Here is an 18840-nt window from a genome sequence, read left to right as displayed (position 1 = left end):
AAAAGGGATGGCACATAACTTGGCCTTAGATGTGACGTCACCACTCCATAATTTAAGCCAGAGGGCTCTTCTGGCAGAGTTAGAGAGCACTAAAGATCTGGCAGCAATTCTAACGGATTCCAGAGAAGCATCCGCCAGAAACCCAGTAGCCTTATGTAAGATAGGGAGGGAATCCAACATCTCACTTCTGGAGGTACCCTGAGAAATGTGTGATTCTAATTTCTCCAGCCAGCAGGAAAGGGTCCTCGCAACACATGTAGAGGCAATATTAGCCTTGAGAACAGAAGAAGATGACTCCCAGGATTTCTTCAGGAGACTCTCAATCTTCCTGTCCATAGGGTCTTTTAACTGCGACGCATCCTCAAAGGGGAGTGCTGTTCTTTTGGCGACTATGGCCACCTGCACATCCACCTTGGGAATGTCAAGTTTAACAAGGTCGCCTTCTAGAGGAAATCTATGTTTCATCTCGGAAGACATATTAAGGCGCTTCTCAGGGAGATCCCACTCTTGCTCAATCATATTAAGCACATTTGCATGAACAGGGAACCCTGCCTTTTTCTCCGATTTAAGCCCACCAAACATATGATCCTGTATGGACTGTGGTACAGGTTCCTCTTCAAGCCCCATGGTGTTACGAACAGCAGACACCAGGTCCTCAATATAATCCGAAGAGAAGAGGTATTTCCTGACCTCAGCCCTAGGGGATGCTGGATCTTCCCAGCCAGCAGATGAAGAAAAAGAGTGGTCAGAATCCGAATCCGATTCTATGACCTGAATCTTCCTCTTCTTAGCTGGGGAATGTGGCGGCGGAGGTGGGGGTGGAGGAGTGAAGGCTGCTAAGGAAGATTGTACCTCCTGTTTAACAAGAGAGCGTATCTCATCTAGAAGAGATGGTTGCTCTGCTTTAACTATCCTGTCAGTGCATGGCTGGCAGAGTTTTTTATCCCAGGTATGAGGGAGTTTTGCAGAACAGACCGGACACTTCTTCCTAATAGTAGCTCTAGGGGCAGATTTTTCTCCCTGAAACAGAGAGGGAGAGAAGAATGAGGAGCTACCCCTAAGATAAAAACTACCTCCCGGATCCAGACCCTGCATACTCACAGTAGCAGGGGCAGTGCTGGGCTCTGCAGTTGCAGGGCATAAAGAACCGTCCATACTGAAGAGATTATAGTCTTACCTCAGTGGTGGTTCAGCAGGCTTTTATGGAGTAACTCTCCTAGCACCTGTCCCAGCGGTAGATTTTCCCCTCCTCCTCCTCCAGGATCCACGTGTGGGACGCCATTGCACCGACACCGCCGCCGGCGGAACCCGGAAGAGCCAGCTTCAGGGTGATATGAAAACCGGAAGTGACGCGCGCGCGCGCGCCGCCGACGTCACTTCCGGAACGCCGACCAGGCAGCATGGAGGGAGGAAGCCGGGAAGCTACGGAGAGGATCCCGGCTGGGGATCCCGGCCTGCTTTACCCTCACGGGGGCGCAGGAAGGCCGGGAAGGGTCCCGAGGTACCTGGCAAGCAGGACGACGGGAGCAGCCCACGGAGAGGCACAAGGCGACCCCAGCTGCCCGGCTGAAATACAGGTAAGACCTGTAAAATGACTGTAGCCACCGGCCACTACAGCATATGGAACCTCTCCCTGTCCCATGGGGATCAGGAAAGACACTGGTGAATGGGAGGTGGGAGGTGCTTCTAACCTCTCTTGTGTTTCCTGTTCCCCATTAGGGCAAAGAGACAACCTCCATATGCCGTCGTGGAAGGTGACTAGAGAAAAGTGTATTTTGCCTATTTTGGGGTTATGCTTGGGGACCAAGACAAGTTTTGGGCACCACACATAGTGTGCAAAGCATGTATCGAATTATTACGAAAATGGAGCAAAGGACAAAGAAAAAGCTTCAAATTTGGTGTTCCAATGGTGTGGAGAGAGCCAAAAAATCATCATGATGACTGTTATTTCTGGTAAACACAGGTACAGGCACATCTTCACAATGAGGGACAGGCCTTCTTGCAGATTCCATGTTACTCCCATTTTCGTTTCTTATGCTTATTGAATCCTTGCACTTGCACTGCACAGAGATAACAGTCATCATGATGATTTTTTGGCTCTCTCCACACCATTGGAACACCAAATTTGAAGCTTTTTCTTTGTCCTTTGCTCCATTTTCGTAATAATTCGATACATGCTTTGCACACTATGTGTGGTGCCCAAAACTTGTCTTGGTCCCCAAGCATAACCCCAAAATAGGCAAAATACACTTTTTTTACGAAGTCTGTTATGTTTCTTCTATGTTTTGGCAGTGTGTATTCACCACAAATGTAACAGAATGAGTCTGGATCGTTAAGACAACTTCTTCTTGATGAGTTCATGCTTTTCACTGGAAAACAGACAACAACATAAAGTTAGTGCAAAAATCAAGCTATGAACAAACTTTTAGAACACTAATTAACACAAAACTATATTGAGAACTGCTCAGTTCAAGTACTAATCCAAAGAAATTAATGAGATGATGCGTCGCATTTACCAACAAGTGCTATAAATAAGATACCAAAAATCTCAAAAACTTGAGCCAATCTGGCAAAACTGATGACATATTCAGAATCAGCACCCCAAAAATACCCTAAATTCGATGAAATATCTTTGGCACCAAAAATGCTGTTGACCAGTGTAATCAGAGCGCCACATACACCAGCCCCGCCTTAGGGCACGAGCATATCGTTAACACAAAACTGAAAATAAAGATTAAGAAACAGCCACAAGACGGATTTCATCAACCAAGGTATCATTTTAACGGCGCCAACCTGAAAATGTCTGTAGGTTACTAAGCACAACCTTGCTGACAGGTTCCCTTTAACAAGAGAATTGCTTGTATCAGAAATGTTTAAGGGCTTCATAGCAAAAAGGGGTGGATATATATGCACATTTCAGTTTGTAGTTATTTCATCCCAGAAATGTAGTTTATGCCTATATTATTCTCACTTCACCAGTTTATTAGATGCATCATACATAAAACAGATTACAAAAATATTTATACACAGGTTGTAACAAAACAAAATAGATAAAAAAGCCAAGGGGGTGAATAGTTTCACAAGCCACTGTACACCCACTACAGTCACTGCCAGCTCCACAATAATAAAAGAACCACTAGCTGCCACCACCAATTGTTTATTCTGGCCAATTGGACACTGGTATCAGGTGCGTATGGCTTAAGGGGTGCGGATTACAGAACAAGAGGAACAGAGATATTAAATGGTATGTATTTCATCCTGAAAGACAGGCAGTGTTTAAAAAAAAATATATACAAAATGGGAACAAAACAATACGATATATACAACTGCATCAAATAACGAAAGAGAATTATTAAACCCGATTTTCCAGGAAAGGCTGTTATCTTTAAGGAGGGAAGCACTCCGATTGGGAAAATGGACAACTCTCACAGAACTGTCTTCCAGAATGAACAAAGACAGACACCCAAACTCTTTATTATTATTATTAGTGCAAGCTTACACCCAACATACCTCCCCTTGATGAACTCATATGGGGGGGCTGATTGTGGGATGGGCTAAGTCTTTCAGAATTTTATGAGATTCCCAGCTTACAGAATATCTTTGCCCTTGGAGATCCCATGAGGTAGATAACGTGTTCATGTTTCTTATCGCAATTTTATCTTGTCGCAGTGATGAAACATGGCATGGATAGCATCATCCACTGGCCCAATATTAAAGGGAATTAAAGGGAACCTGTCACCTGAATTTGGCGGGACCAGTTTTGGGTCATATGGGCTGGGTTTTCGGGTGTTTGATTCACCCTTTCCGGCCAGCATGCAGCCAGCGGGTAAGGAAAGGGTGAATCAAACACCCAAAACTGGTCCCGACAAATTCAGGTGACAGGTTCCCTTTAAGTTAGAATGTCCGTAAAGTGATGAGAGCGAATGTGTTATGTTCATCCCTTCACTACGACGCCTAAAATATATCTCCCATAAATATCAGTTTGGTACAAAACCCCAATATTCATATCTGGACACCGGAGTTAGTGTGTCTAACAGCAATTATTATTATTATTTATTTTTTTTTTAAGAGAACAAGACATCCATCTGAAGATGTTAGGTTTTTCACCTTTCTGTCTCTTGATTAGACGGATCTCAGACTTTGTATCTTTTAGTCAGAGCAATTCTCTGCTGTAATTACCTAGTCACTGTAGGAGGCCCCTATTTCAATGGAGATTGAAGGGTTAGCTCTCCTTCTCATTTCCCTTGTTTTACTTAGCTCCTCTCTTTTCAGCCCCAATTAATTGCATATGTTCATTGTGAGGGTACACATCCCCCCTCCTGGAGAGTTCTTAGGGTATGTGCAGATTCTGAAAAATCAGTTGCGTTTTACCTGCATATTTACCGCGTTTTTTGTGCCGTTTTCACATGCGTTTTTACACCTGCGGATTCCAATTATGGTGCAGATTAGATATTAGAAAAAACTAGGGTGATCAATGAGTGGAACAGGTGGTCACAAGAGGTGGTGAGTTCTCCTTCAATGGAAGTCTTCAAACAGAGGCTGGACAGACATCTGTCTGAGATGGTTTAGTGAATCCTGCATTGAGCAGGGGGTTGGACCTGATGACCCAGGAGGTCCATACCAACTCTACCATTCTAGGATTCCAGGTGGTGTAAACCGCTGCGGAATCCGCACAAAGAATTGACATGCTGCGGAAAATAAACCGCGGCATTTTCTGCAGCATGGGCACAGCAGATTTGGTTTTCCATAGGTTTACATGGTACTGTACAACGCATGGAAAACACAACGTGTGCACATAGCCTCATGGATTATAATATATATATATATATATATATATATATATATACACACACACACACACACACACACACATATACACACACCCAAGTCGCCTTCTCCGAAAATAAAAAAAACAAGCGTGGCATCACTAAAAGTCCAATCCTTCAATATAAGTTAGATACATGGTAAACTGAATAGTAAAAGTAAAAATACATTTAAAAAAAAAACAAAACCTAACTGCCTGAATTGTGTTTTTTTGTCACCTAGCTTTCCAAAATATGGACTAAAATGCAATAAAAAAGTCCTGTGACCCTAACTAGTGTCACCAGGAGCTACAGCTTTGCCTCGAGGGAAGGAAAAAAACACATGAAAACCTCACAAAATGGCCAGAAAAAAATAGAAAAAAAAAAAACAAATTGTAAAGCCCCAAACTTTACTTTAAAAAAAATTGATAAACAAAATCCCCTCCCCGTGTCTTCCCCGCCATGTATCGCCTTTACACCTGTATACACCCTGTATCTCTACACACACGGAGAGAAAACTTCCTACGGGACCATTAGAGCCGCGGCACATATAACGCGTCCGTCCCTCCCTATACATCAGCCCATAGAAAGGACACTTGGTGCGGAAACACTCGGGAGTCGCCGGTAACGGACGGCGCTCGCTGTTACCTGCCGGCTCCGCTCCCGGCTCTGTCCCCTCAGGCAGCGAAAGTCACCTGTTACTCTGCGCGCCCCCGACAGCTCGAACCTGCGTGCGCGCCGCCGGTCACACTGAGACGTAGCACAAACAGAAACGCGCACAGCAACAAGCCCCGCCCACTGCGCGCCGGAATCAACAGGTGAAGTTGTCCCTGGGTGCTGGAATGGGAAACCCGTCCAGTACTGGCGGCGGCCAAGCTGTTGTCATGGTTACAGGTCCTAGAGCGCCATCTAGAGGTCTCTGCTGTGGCCCTTGGGGCCCCAAGTGTTATTTCTGTTTTACCCTATTGTAGTTTGTGCTAAAAGTTGTAAATTTTATTGGACGTAAAATAAGTCTTTGTCACAACACAGATCCCCCGTTACAGCATCATACACACATCCCCCATAACAGTGCATCATCCACAGATACCCCATAACAGTGCATCATCCACAGATCCCCCATAACAGTGCGTCATCCACAGATCCCCCATAACAGCGCGTCATCCACAGATCCCCCATAACAGTGCGTCATCCACAGATCCCCCATAACAGTGCGTCATCCACAGATCCCCCATAACAGTGCGTCATCCACAGATCCCCCATAACAGTGCGTCATCCACAGATCCCCCATAACAGTGCGTCATCCACAGATCCCCCATAACAGTGCGTCATCCACAGATCCCCCATAACAGCGCATCATCCACAGATCCCCCATAACAGTGCGTCATCCACAGATCCCCCATAACAGTGCGTCATCCACAGATCCCCCATAACAGTGCGTCATCCACAGATCCCCCATAACAGTGCATCATCCACAGACCCCCATAACAGCGCTTCATCCACAGATCCCCCATAACAGTGCGTCATCCACAGATCCCCATAACAGCGCGTCATCCACAGATCCCCCATAACAGTGCGTCATCCACAGATCCCCCATAACAAAGCGTCATCCACAGACCTTCCATAACAGTGCGTCATCCACAGATCCCCCATAACAGTGCGTCATCCACAGATCCCCCATAACAGCGCGTCATCCACAGATCCCCCATAACAGCGCGTCATCCACAGATCCCCCATAACAGTGCATCACCCACAGACCCCCATAACAGTGTGTCATCCACAGATCCCCCATAACAAAGCATCATCCACAGACCTTCCATAACAGTGCGTCATCCACAGATCCCCCATAACAGTGCGTCATCCACAGATCCCCCATAACAGCGCGTCATCCACAGATCCCCCATAACAGCGCGTCATCCACAGATCCCCCATAACAGTGCGTCACCCACAGACCCCCCATAACAGTGCGTCATCCACAGGTCCCCCATAACAGTGCGTCACCTACAGATCCCTCATAACAGTGCATCATCCACAGATCCCCGTAACACTGCGTCATCCACAGATCCCCCATAACAGTGCGTCACCTACAGATCCCTCATAACAGTGCATCATCCACAGATCCCCATAACAGTGCGTCATCCACAGATCCCCCATAACAGTGCATCACCCACAGAACCCCATAACAGTGCGTCATCAACAGATCGCCATAACAGTGCGTCATCCACAGATCCCCCATAACAGCACGTCATCCACAGATCCCCCATAACAGTGCGTCATCCAGAGATCCCCCGTAACAGTGCGTCATCCACAGATCCCTCATAACAGTGCGTCATCAACAGATCGCCATAACAGTGCGTCATCCACAGATCCCCCATAACAGCACGTCATCCACAGATCCCCCATAACAGTGCGTCATCCAGAGATCCCCCGTAACAGTGCGTCATCCACAGATCCCTCATAACAGTGCGTCATCCACAGATCCCCCATAACAGTGCGTCATCCACAGATCCCCCATAACAGCACGTCATCCACAGATCCCCCATAACAGTGCGTCATCCACAGATCCCCATAACAGTGCATCATCCACAGATCCCCCATAACAGCGCGTCATCCACAGATCCCCCATAACAGTGCATCATTCACAGATCCCCCTTAACAGCCCGTCATCCACAGATCCCCCATAACAGTGCGTCATCCACAGATCCCCATAACAGTGCATCATCCACAGATCCCCCATAACAGCGCGTCATCCACAGATCCCCCATAACAGCCCGTCATCCACAGATCCCCCATAACAGTGCGTCTTCCACAGATCCCCTCATAACAGTGCATCATCCACAGATCCCCCATAACAGTGCATCATCCACAGATCCCCCATAACAGTGCGTCATCCACAGATCCCCCATAACAGTGCATCATCCACAGATCCCCCATAACAGTGCGTCATCCACAGATCCCACATAACAGTGCATCATCCACAGATCCCCCATAACAGTGCGTCATCCACAGATCCCCCTTAACAGCCCGTCATCCACAGATCCCCCATAACAGTGCGTCATCCACAGATCCCTCATAACAGTGCGTCATCCACAGATCCCTCATAACAGTGCGTCATCCACAGATCCCTCATAACAGCGCGTCATCCACAGATCCCCCATAACAGTGCGTCATCCACAGATCCCCCATAACAGTGCATCATCCACAGACCCCCATAACAGCGCTTCATCCACAGATCCCCCATGACAGTGCGTCATCCACAGATCCCCATAACAGCGCGTCATCCACAGATCCCCCATAACAGTGCGTCATCCACAGATCCCCCATAACAAAGCGTCATCCACAGACCTTCCATAACAGTGCGTCATCCACAGATCCCCCATAACAGTGCGTCATCCACAGATCCCCCATAACAGCGCGTCATCCACAGATCCCCCATAACAGCGCGTCATCCACAGATCCCCCATAACAGTGCATCACCCACAGACCCCCATAACAGTGTGTCATCCACAGATCCCCCATAACAAAGCATCATCCACAGACCTTCCATAACAGTGCGTCATCCACAGATCCCCCATAACAGTGCGTCATCCACAGATCCCCCATAACAGCGCGTCATCCACAGATCCCCCATAACAGCGCGTCATCCACAGATCCCCCATAACAGTGCGTCACCCACAGACCCCCCATAACAGTGCGTCATCCACAGGTCCCCCATAACAGTGCGTCACCTACAGATCCCTCATAACAGTGCATCATCCACAGATCCCCGTAACACTGCGTCATCCACAGATCCCCCATAACAGTGCGTCACCTACAGATCCCTCATAACAGTGCATCATCCACAGATCCCCATAACAGTGCGTCATCCACAGGTCCCCCATAACAGTGCGTCACCTACAGATCCCTCATAACAGTGCATCATCCACAGATCCCCATAACACTGCGTCATCCACAGATCCTCCATAACAGTGCGTCACCTACAGATCCCTCATAACAGTGCATCATCCACAGATCCCCATAACAGTGCGTCATCCACAGATCCCCCATAACAGTGCATCACCCACAGAACCCCATAACAGTGCGTCATCCACAGATCCCCATAACAGTGCGTCATCCACAGATCCCCCATAACAGCACGTCATCCACAGATCCCCCATAACAGTGCGTCATCCAGAGATCCCCCGTAACAGTGCGTCATCCACAGATCCCTCATAACAGTGCGTCATCCACAGATCCCCCATAACAGTGCGTCATCCACAGATCCCCCATAACAGCACGTCATCCACAGATCCCCCATAACAGTGCGTCATCCACAGATCCCCATAACAGTGCATCATCCACAGATCCCCCATAACAGCGCGTCATCCACAGATCCCCCATAACAGTGCATCATTCACAGATCCCCCTTAACAGCCCGTCATCCACAGATCCCCCATAACAGTGCGTCATCCACAGATCCCCATAACAGTGCATCATCCACAGATCCCCCATAACAGCGCGTCATCCACAGATCCCCCATAACAGTGCATCATCCACAGATCCCCCTTAACAGCCCGTCATCCACAGATCCCCCATAACAGTGCGTCATCCACAGATCCCCTCATAACAGTGCATCATCCACAGATCCCCCATAACAGTGCATCATCCACAGATCCCCCATAACAGTGCGTCATCCACAGATCCCCCATAACAGTGCATCATCCACAGATCCCCCATAACAGTGCGTCATCCACAGATCCCACATAACAGTGCATCATCCACAGATCCCCCATAACAGTGCGTCATCCACAGATCCCCCTTAACAGTGCATCATCCACAGATCCCCCATAACAGGGCATCATCCACAGATCCCCCATAACAGTGCGTCATCCACAGATCCCCCATAACAGCACGTCATCCACAGATCCCCCATAACAGTGCGTCATCCACAGATCCCTCATAACAGTGCGTCATCCACAGATCCCTCATAACAGTGCGTCATCCACAGATCCCTCATAACAGTGCGTCATCCACAGGTCCCCCATAACAGTGCGTCACCTACAGATCCCTCATAACAGTGCATCATCCACAGATCCCCGTAACACTGCGTCATCCACAGATCCCCCATAACAGTGCGTCACCTACAGATCCCTCATAACAGTGCATCATCCACAGATCCCCATAACAGTGCGTCATCCACAGGTCCCCCATAACAGTGCGTCACCTACAGATCCCTCATAACAGTGCATCATCCACAGATCCCCATAACACTGCGTCATCCACAGATCCTCCATAACAGTGCGTCACCTACAGATCCCTCATAACAGTGCATCATCCACAGATCCCCATAACAGTGCGTCATCCACAGATCCCCCATAACAGTGCATCACCCACAGAACCCCATAACAGTGCGTCATCCACAGATCCCCATAACAGTGCGTCATCCACAGATCCCCCATAACAGCACGTCATCCACAGATCCCCCATAACAGTGCGTCATCCAGAGATCCCCCGTAACAGTGCGTCATCCACAGATCCCTCATAACAGTGCGTCATCCACAGATCCCCCATAACAGTGCGTCATCCACAGATCCCCCATAACAGCACGTCATCCACAGATCCCCCATAACAGTGCGTCATCCACAGATCCCCATAACAGTGCATCATCCACAGATCCCCCATAACAGCGCGTCATCCACAGATCCCCCATAACAGTGCATCATTCACAGATCCCCCTTAACAGCCCGTCATCCACAGATCCCCCATAACAGTGCGTCATCCACAGATCCCCATAACAGTGCATCATCCACAGATCCCCCATAACAGCGCGTCATCCACAGATCCCCCATAACAGTGCATCATCCACAGATCCCCCTTAACAGCCCGTCATCCACAGATCCCCCATAACAGTGCGTCATCCACAGATCCCCTCATAACAGTGCATCATCCACAGATCCCCCATAACAGTGCATCATCCACAGATCCCCCATAACAGTGCGTCATCCACAGATCCCCCATAACAGTGCATCATCCACAGATCCCCCATAACAGTGCGTCATCCACAGATCCCACATAACAGTGCATCATCCACAGATCCCCCATAACAGTGCGTCATCCACAGATCCCCCTTAACAGTGCATCATCCACAGATCCCCCATAACAGGGCATCATCCACAGATCCCCCATAACAGTGCGTCATCCACAGATCCCCCATAACAGCACGTCATCCACAGATCCCCCATAACAGTGCGTCATCCACAGATCCCTCATAACAGTGCGTCATCCACAGATCCCTCATAACAGTGCGTCATCCACAGATCCCTCATAACAGTGTCAGTCACAGAAATTCCAGTAATAATAATCTTTATTCATATATCGCCATCATATTTCACAGGACTTTCCAATTCAATAAGCAGCATCTGAGTAGAGTCTGAGCTGCATGATATGGTGACATTGTTCATTCCTGCTCTTCATTTTGTCTGATAAAGTTGACAGTTGACGGTTGGGAGTAGTAGTCATTTTCGCAGCTCGGCCCATCCCAGTCCTGCTGGCTCATCTGTGCTATCGTGCCGGCACACATTGTACTGGGACCGGCGTGGGGCTGATATGTCCTGTAATTACTTTTCTACACTCAGGTTGGGTCGTCTCAGTCAGGAACGCACCGAATATTATTTGAGGACGATCTAGCAGCAAAACACAAACTTATCTTCAGATATAATCTGAGGTCAGAGGAAGTCGTCTTCCTGCCAACTAGGTGTTGTCCATTACAGGGGAAGAACATTGCTGTTTATAGTCTCTGCAGTGTGCGCTGCTTCTCAGGATGTTTTCACATCCTTTAATATTACATAGTACCATACATAATGCCATAAATAATGCCACTCTGCGCTGTGTGAACTCAGGACATCATCTTACGGTGATGGATAACTACTATAATACTGCCTTTATGTACAAGAATATAACTACTATAATACTGCTCCTATGTACAAGAATATAAGTACTATAATACTGCTCCTATGTACAAGAATATAACTGCTATAATACTGCCCCTATGTACAAGAATATAACTACTATAATACTGCTCCTATGTACAAGAATATAACTACTATAATACTGCTCCTATGTACAAGAATATAACTACAATAATACTGCCCCTATGTACAAGAATATAACTACTATAATACTGCCCCTATGTACAAGAATATAACTACTATAATACTGCCCATATGTACAAGAATATAACTACTATAATACTGCTCCCTATGTACAAGAATATAACTACTATAATACTGCCCATATGTACAAGAATATAACTACTATAATACTGCCCCATGTACAAGAATATACCTACTATAATACTGCTCCTATGTACAAGAATATAACTACTATAATACTGCCCCTATGTACAAGAATATAACTACTATAATACTTCCCCTATGTACAAGAATATAACTACTATAATACTGCCCCTATGTACAAGAATATAACTACTATAATACTGCCCCCTATGTATAAGAATATAACTACTATAATACTGCTTCTATGTACAAGAATATAACTACTATAATACTGCCCCTATGTACAAGAATATAACTACTATAATACTTCCCCTATGTACAAGAATATAACTACTATAATACTGCCCCTATGTACAAGAATATAACTACTATAATACTGCCCCCTATGTATAAGAATATAACTACTATAATACTGCCTCTATGTACAAGAATATAACTACTATAATACTGCCCCTATGTACAAGAATATAACTACAATAATACTGCCCCTATGTACAAGAATATAACTACTATAATACTGCCCCTATGTACAAGAATATAACTACTATAATACTGCCCCTATGTACAAGAATATAACTACTATAATACTGCTCCCTATGTACAAGAATATAACTACTATAATACTGCCCATATGTACAAGAATATAACTACTATAATACTGCCCCATGTACAAGAATATACCTACTAGAATACTGCTCCTATGTACAAGAATATAACTACTATAATACTGCCCCTATGTACAAGAATATAACTACTATAATACTGCCCCATGTACAAGAATATACCTACTATAATACTGCTCCTATGTACAAGAATATAACTACTATAATACTGCCCCTATGTACAAGAATATAACTACTATAATACTTCCCCTATGTACAAGAATATAACTACTATAATACTGCCCCTATGTACAAGAATATAACTACTATAATACTGCCCCCTATGTATAAGAATATAACTACTATAATACTGCTTCTATGTACAAGAATATAACTACTATAATACTGCTCCTATGTACAAGAATATATCTACTATAATACTGCCCCCATGTACAAGAATATAACTATATAATACTGCTCCTATGTACAAGAATATAACTTATAATACTGCCCCTATGTACAAGAATATAACTACTATAACACTGCCCCTATGTACAAGAATATAACTACTATAATACTACCCCTATGTACAAGAATTTAACTACTATAACACTGCTTCCTATGTACAAGAATATATCTACTATAATACTGCTCCTATGTACAAGAATATAACTACTATAATACTGCTCCTATGTACAAGAATTTAACTACTATAACACTGCTTCCTATGTACAAGAATATATCTACTATAATACTGCTCCTATGTACAAGAATATAACTACTATAATACTGCTCCTATGTACAAGAATATATCTACTATAATACTGCCCCCTATATACAAGAATATAACTACTATAATACTGCCCCTATGTACAAAAATATAACTACTATAATACTACTCCCTATGTACAAGAATATAACTACTATAATACTGCCCCTATGTACAAGAATATAACTACTATAATACTGCCCCTATGTACAAGAATATAACTACTATAATACTGCCCCTATGTACAAGAATATAACTACTATAATACTGCCCATATGTACAAGAATATAACTACTATAATACTGCCCCTATGTACAAGAATATAACTACTATAATACTGCCCCTATGTACAAGAATATAACTACTATAATACTACCCATATGTACAAGAATATACCTACTATAATACTGCTCCTATGTACAAGAATATATCTACTATACTACTGCCCCCATGTACAAGAATATAACTACTATAATATTGCCTCCTATGTACAAGAATATAACTACTATAATACTGCTCCTATGTACAAGAATATATCTACTATAATACTGCCCCCTATGTACAAGAATATAACTACTATAATACTGCTCCTATGTACAAGAATATAACTACTATAATACTGCTTCTATGTACAAGAATATAACTACTATAATACTGCTCCTATGTACAAGAATATATCTACTATAATACTGCCCCCATGTACAAGAATATAACTACTATAATACTGCTCCTATGTACAAGAATATAACTGTTATAATACTGCCCCTATGTACAAGAATATAACTACTATAACACTGCCCCTATGTACAAGAATATAACTACTATAATACTACCCCTATGTACAAGAATTTAACTACTATAATACTGCTTCCTATGTACAAGAATATATCTACTATAATACTGCTCCTATGTACAAGAATATAACTACTATAATACTGCTCCTATGTACAAGAATATATCTACTATAATACTGCCCCCTATATACAAGAATATAACTACTATAATACTGCCCCTATGTACAAAAATATAACTACTATAATACTACTCCCTATGTACAAGAATATAACTACTATAATACTGCCCCTATGTAGAAGAATATAACTACTATAATACTGCCCCTATGTACAAGAATATAACTACTATAATACTGCCCCTATGTACAAGAATATAACTACTATAATACTGCCCCTATGTACAAGAATATAACTACTATAATACTGCCCCTATGTACAAGAATATAACTACTATAATACTGCCCCTATGTACAAGAATATAACTACTATAATACTGCCCATATGTACAAGAATATACCTACTATAATACTGCCCCCATGTACAAGAATATAACTACTATAATATTGCCTCCTATGTACAAGAATATAACTACTATAATACTGCTCCTATGTACAAGAATATATCTACTATAATACTGCTCCTATGTACAAGAATATAACTACTATAATACTGCCCCATGTACAAGAATATAACTACTATAATACTGCCCCTATGTACAAGAATATAACTACTATAATACTGCTCCTATGTACAAGAATATAACTACTATAATACTGCCCCTATGTACAAGAATATGACTACTATAATACTGCTCCTATATACAAGAATATAACTACTATAATACTGCCCCTAGGTACAAGAATATAACTACTATAATACTGCTCCTATGTACAAGAATATAACTACTATAATACTGCCCCTATGTACAAGAATATAACTACTATAATACTGCTCCTATGTACAAGAATATAACTACTATAATACTGCTCCTATGTACAAGAATATAACTACTATAATACTGCTCCTATGTACAAGAATATAACTACTATAATACTGCCCCTATGTACAAGAATATAACTACTATAATACTGCTCCTATGTACAAGAATATAACTACTATAATACTGCCCCTATGTACAAGAATATGACTACTATAATACTGCTCCTATATACAAGAATATAACTACTATAATACTGCCCCTAGGTACAAGAATATAACTACTATAATACTGCTCCTATGTACAAGAATATAACTACTATAATACTGCCCCTATGTACAAGAATATAACTACTATAATACTGCTCCTATGTACAAGAATATAACTACTATAATACTGCTCCTATGTACAAGAATATAACTACTATAATACTGCCCCTATGTACAAGAATATAACTACTATAATACTGCTCCTATGTACAAGAATATAACTACTATAATACTGCTCCTATGTACAAGAATATAACTACTATAATACTGCCCCTATGTACAAGAATATAACTACTATAATACTGCCCCTATGTACAAGAATATAACTACTATAATACTGCTCCTATATACAACAATATAACTACTATAATCCTGCTTCCTGTGTAGGAGCACATAACTTGTAATGCTATTATGTAGATGTATACCGTATATGTAGACTTGCAGTCCTTTGCACTGTCTTTATCTTTACTCTGTCATTCTTTGCTCTCCGCTCAGTTATCCCATTGTCCTTTGTGGGATATAAAGTTTGCTGTAGTAAAGTTTTGTGAATCTTCCACCATTAAACACAGACGTGATTAACGTTACCATTGAACCATCTGGGTTTTTAGCAGAAAGTGTCACGTAAGCTTCCAATTTCACAGTCCGCAGCATAAATGTCCAATGTTTTTAGTAAAGCAATTTAATAAATTCTAGCGGGAGCTTAAAGGGACGGCGCGCTCACCCGGCCTGAAGCTGTTACTTTTTATTTATCAGGCTGCACTTTTCCTGGGAGAGTGCTGCAGGATTAAGTGATTTAAAAGGCGTCTGTTCTTTAAGTGAATATAAAGGAGCGTTACGATATAAATAATGCACTAAATAGGATGTTATGGACGCAGAAATAAATATACTTTATGCAGCCAGGAGGATGGGACGTTTATGGGCACTGGTAAAATTGAATTGCCTGATCATGAAAAATGCAATATAGAGAGGCAGGTTAATCCCCCTGGTGTTGGTCTAATGGGACCACTTCCCCTCCGTCATTAAAAGTGCATGAAGTGTATTACAGATTGGTGGCGTGTGACAAATAAGGGAGAGGTGTTGTGTAAGAGCTCAGCCTGGCATTGTGACAACGGGGCGGAGCCTGCGGGGCAAACATGGGAAGGATTGTCTATATAAAGGAACTGGCAGTTCATAAATGGGAGATGTTAAAAGGTGTATCAAAAGTTTGTAAAAAAACAAAAAAAAAGAAAACAACAAAAATAAAAATAATATCACTTATTTCTGTGCAAAAAAATCCGCAGAAGTAACAGACAGAGTTGTCAGTTTCTCTATGATACTTCCTATCACTAGCAGCTCAGTGTTATCATATGTACACTGAGCCTCATTGTCAACAATCACATATCTGACAGCAAAATAATAACAGTAATATACTCCAGAGCTGCACTCACTATTCTGCTGGTGCAGTCACTGTGTACATACATTACATTACTGATCCTGAGTTACATCCTGTATTATACCCCAGAGCTGCACTCACTATTCTGCTGGTGCAGTCACTGTGTACATACATGACATTACTGATCCTGAGTTACATCCGGTATTATACTCCAGAGCTGCACTCACTATTCTGCTGGTGCAGTCACTGTGTACATACATGACATTACTGATCCTGAGTTACATCCTGTATTATACCCCAGAGCTGCACTCACTATTCTGCTGGTGCAGTCACTGTGTACATACATTACATTACTGATCCTGAGTTACATCCTGTATTATACCCCAGAGCTGCACTCACTATTCTGCTGGTGCAGTCACTGTGTACATACATTACATTACTGATCCTGAGTTACATCCTATATTATACCCCAGAGCTGCCATCACTATTCTGCTGGTGCAGTCATTGTGTACATACATTACATTACTGATCCTGAGTTACCTCCTGTATTATACCCCAGAGCTGCACTCACTATTCTGCTGGTGCAGTCACTGTGTACATACATTACATTACTGATCCCGAGTTACATCCTGTATTATACCCCAGAGCTGCACTCACTATTCTGCTGGTGCAGTCACTGTGTACATACAGTACATTACATTACTGATCCTGAGTTACATCCTGCATTATACTCCAGAGCTGCACTCACTATTCTGCTGGTGCAGTCACTGTGTACATACATTACTGATCCTGAGTTACATCCTGTATTATACCCCAGAGCTGCACTCACTATTCTGCTGGTGCAGTCACTGTGTACATACATTACATTACTGATCCTGAGTTACATCCTGTATTATACCCCAGAGCTGCACTCACTATTCTGCTGGAGCAGTCATTGGTTACATACATTACATTACTGATCCTGAGTTACATCCTATATTATACCCCAGAGCTGCACTCACTATTCTGCTGGTGCAGTCATTGTGTACATACATTACTGATCCTGAGTTACCTCCTGTATTATACCCCAGAGCTGCACTCACTATTCTGCTGGTGCAGTCACTGTGTACATACATTACATTACTGATCCCGAGTTACATCCTGTATTATACCCCAGAGCTGCACTCACTATTCTGCTGGTGCAGTCACTGTGTACATACATTACATTACTGATCCTGAGTTACATCCTGTATTATACTCCAGAGCTGCACTCACTATTCTGCTGGTGCAGTCACTGTGTACATACATTACATTACTGATCCTGAGTTACCTCCTGTATTATACTCCAGAGCTGCACTCACTATTCTGCTGGTGCAGTCACTGTGTACATACATTACTGATCCTGAGTTACATCCTGTATTATACCCCAGAGCTGCACTCACTATTCTGCTGGTGCAGTCACTGTGTACATACATTACATTACTGATCCTGAGTTACATCCTGTATTGTACCCCAGAGCTGCATTCACTATTCTGCTGGTGCAGTCATTGGTTACATACATTACATTACTGATCCTGAGTTACATCCTATATTATACCCCAGAGCTGCACTCACTATTCTGCTGGTGCAGTCATTGTGTACATACATTACATTACTGATCCTGAGTTACCTCCTGTATTATACCCCAGAGCTGCACTCACTATTCTGCTGGTGCAGTCACTGTGTACATACATTACATTACTGATCCCAAGTTACATCCTGTATTATACCCCAGAGCTGCACTCACTATTCTGCTGGTGCAGTCACTGTGTACATACATTACATTACTAATCCTGAGTTACATCCTGAATTATACCCCAGAGCTGCACTCACTATTCTGCTGGTGCAGTCACTGTGTACATACATTACATTACTGATCCTGAGTTACATCCTGTATTATACCCCAGAGCTGCACTCACTATTCTGCTGGTGCAGTCACTGTGTACATACATTACATTACTAATCCTGTTACATCCTGAATTATACCCCAGAGCTGCACTCACTAT

General features: G+C 43.2%; 1 protein-coding gene across 2 annotated transcripts in view; it reads right to left on the bottom strand.

Moving 5' to 3' along the window:
* The window catches only part of LOC143814981 (beta-1,4-galactosyltransferase 3-like), a 71107-nt gene extending 65518 nt beyond the window's left edge, over positions 1–5589 (bottom strand). Inside the window, exon 1 of one of the 2 annotated variants that reach the window (XM_077293726.1) lies at positions 5451–5589. The gene's annotated coding sequence lies outside the window, so the exon portion shown is untranslated. The remainder of the gene's footprint in view (positions 1–5450) is intronic. The other variant, XM_077293727.1, reaches the window with a different exon arrangement.
* Positions 5590–18840: the final 13251 nt, after the last annotated feature.

Source organism: Ranitomeya variabilis, chromosome 3 (genome assembly GCF_051348905.1).
Source record: "Ranitomeya variabilis isolate aRanVar5 chromosome 3, aRanVar5.hap1, whole genome shotgun sequence".
Classification (NCBI taxonomy): domain Eukaryota; kingdom Metazoa; phylum Chordata; class Amphibia; order Anura; family Dendrobatidae; genus Ranitomeya; species Ranitomeya variabilis.
The sequence above is the reverse complement of the archived record's forward strand: the minus strand, read 5'-3'. Positions and strand labels throughout refer to the sequence as shown.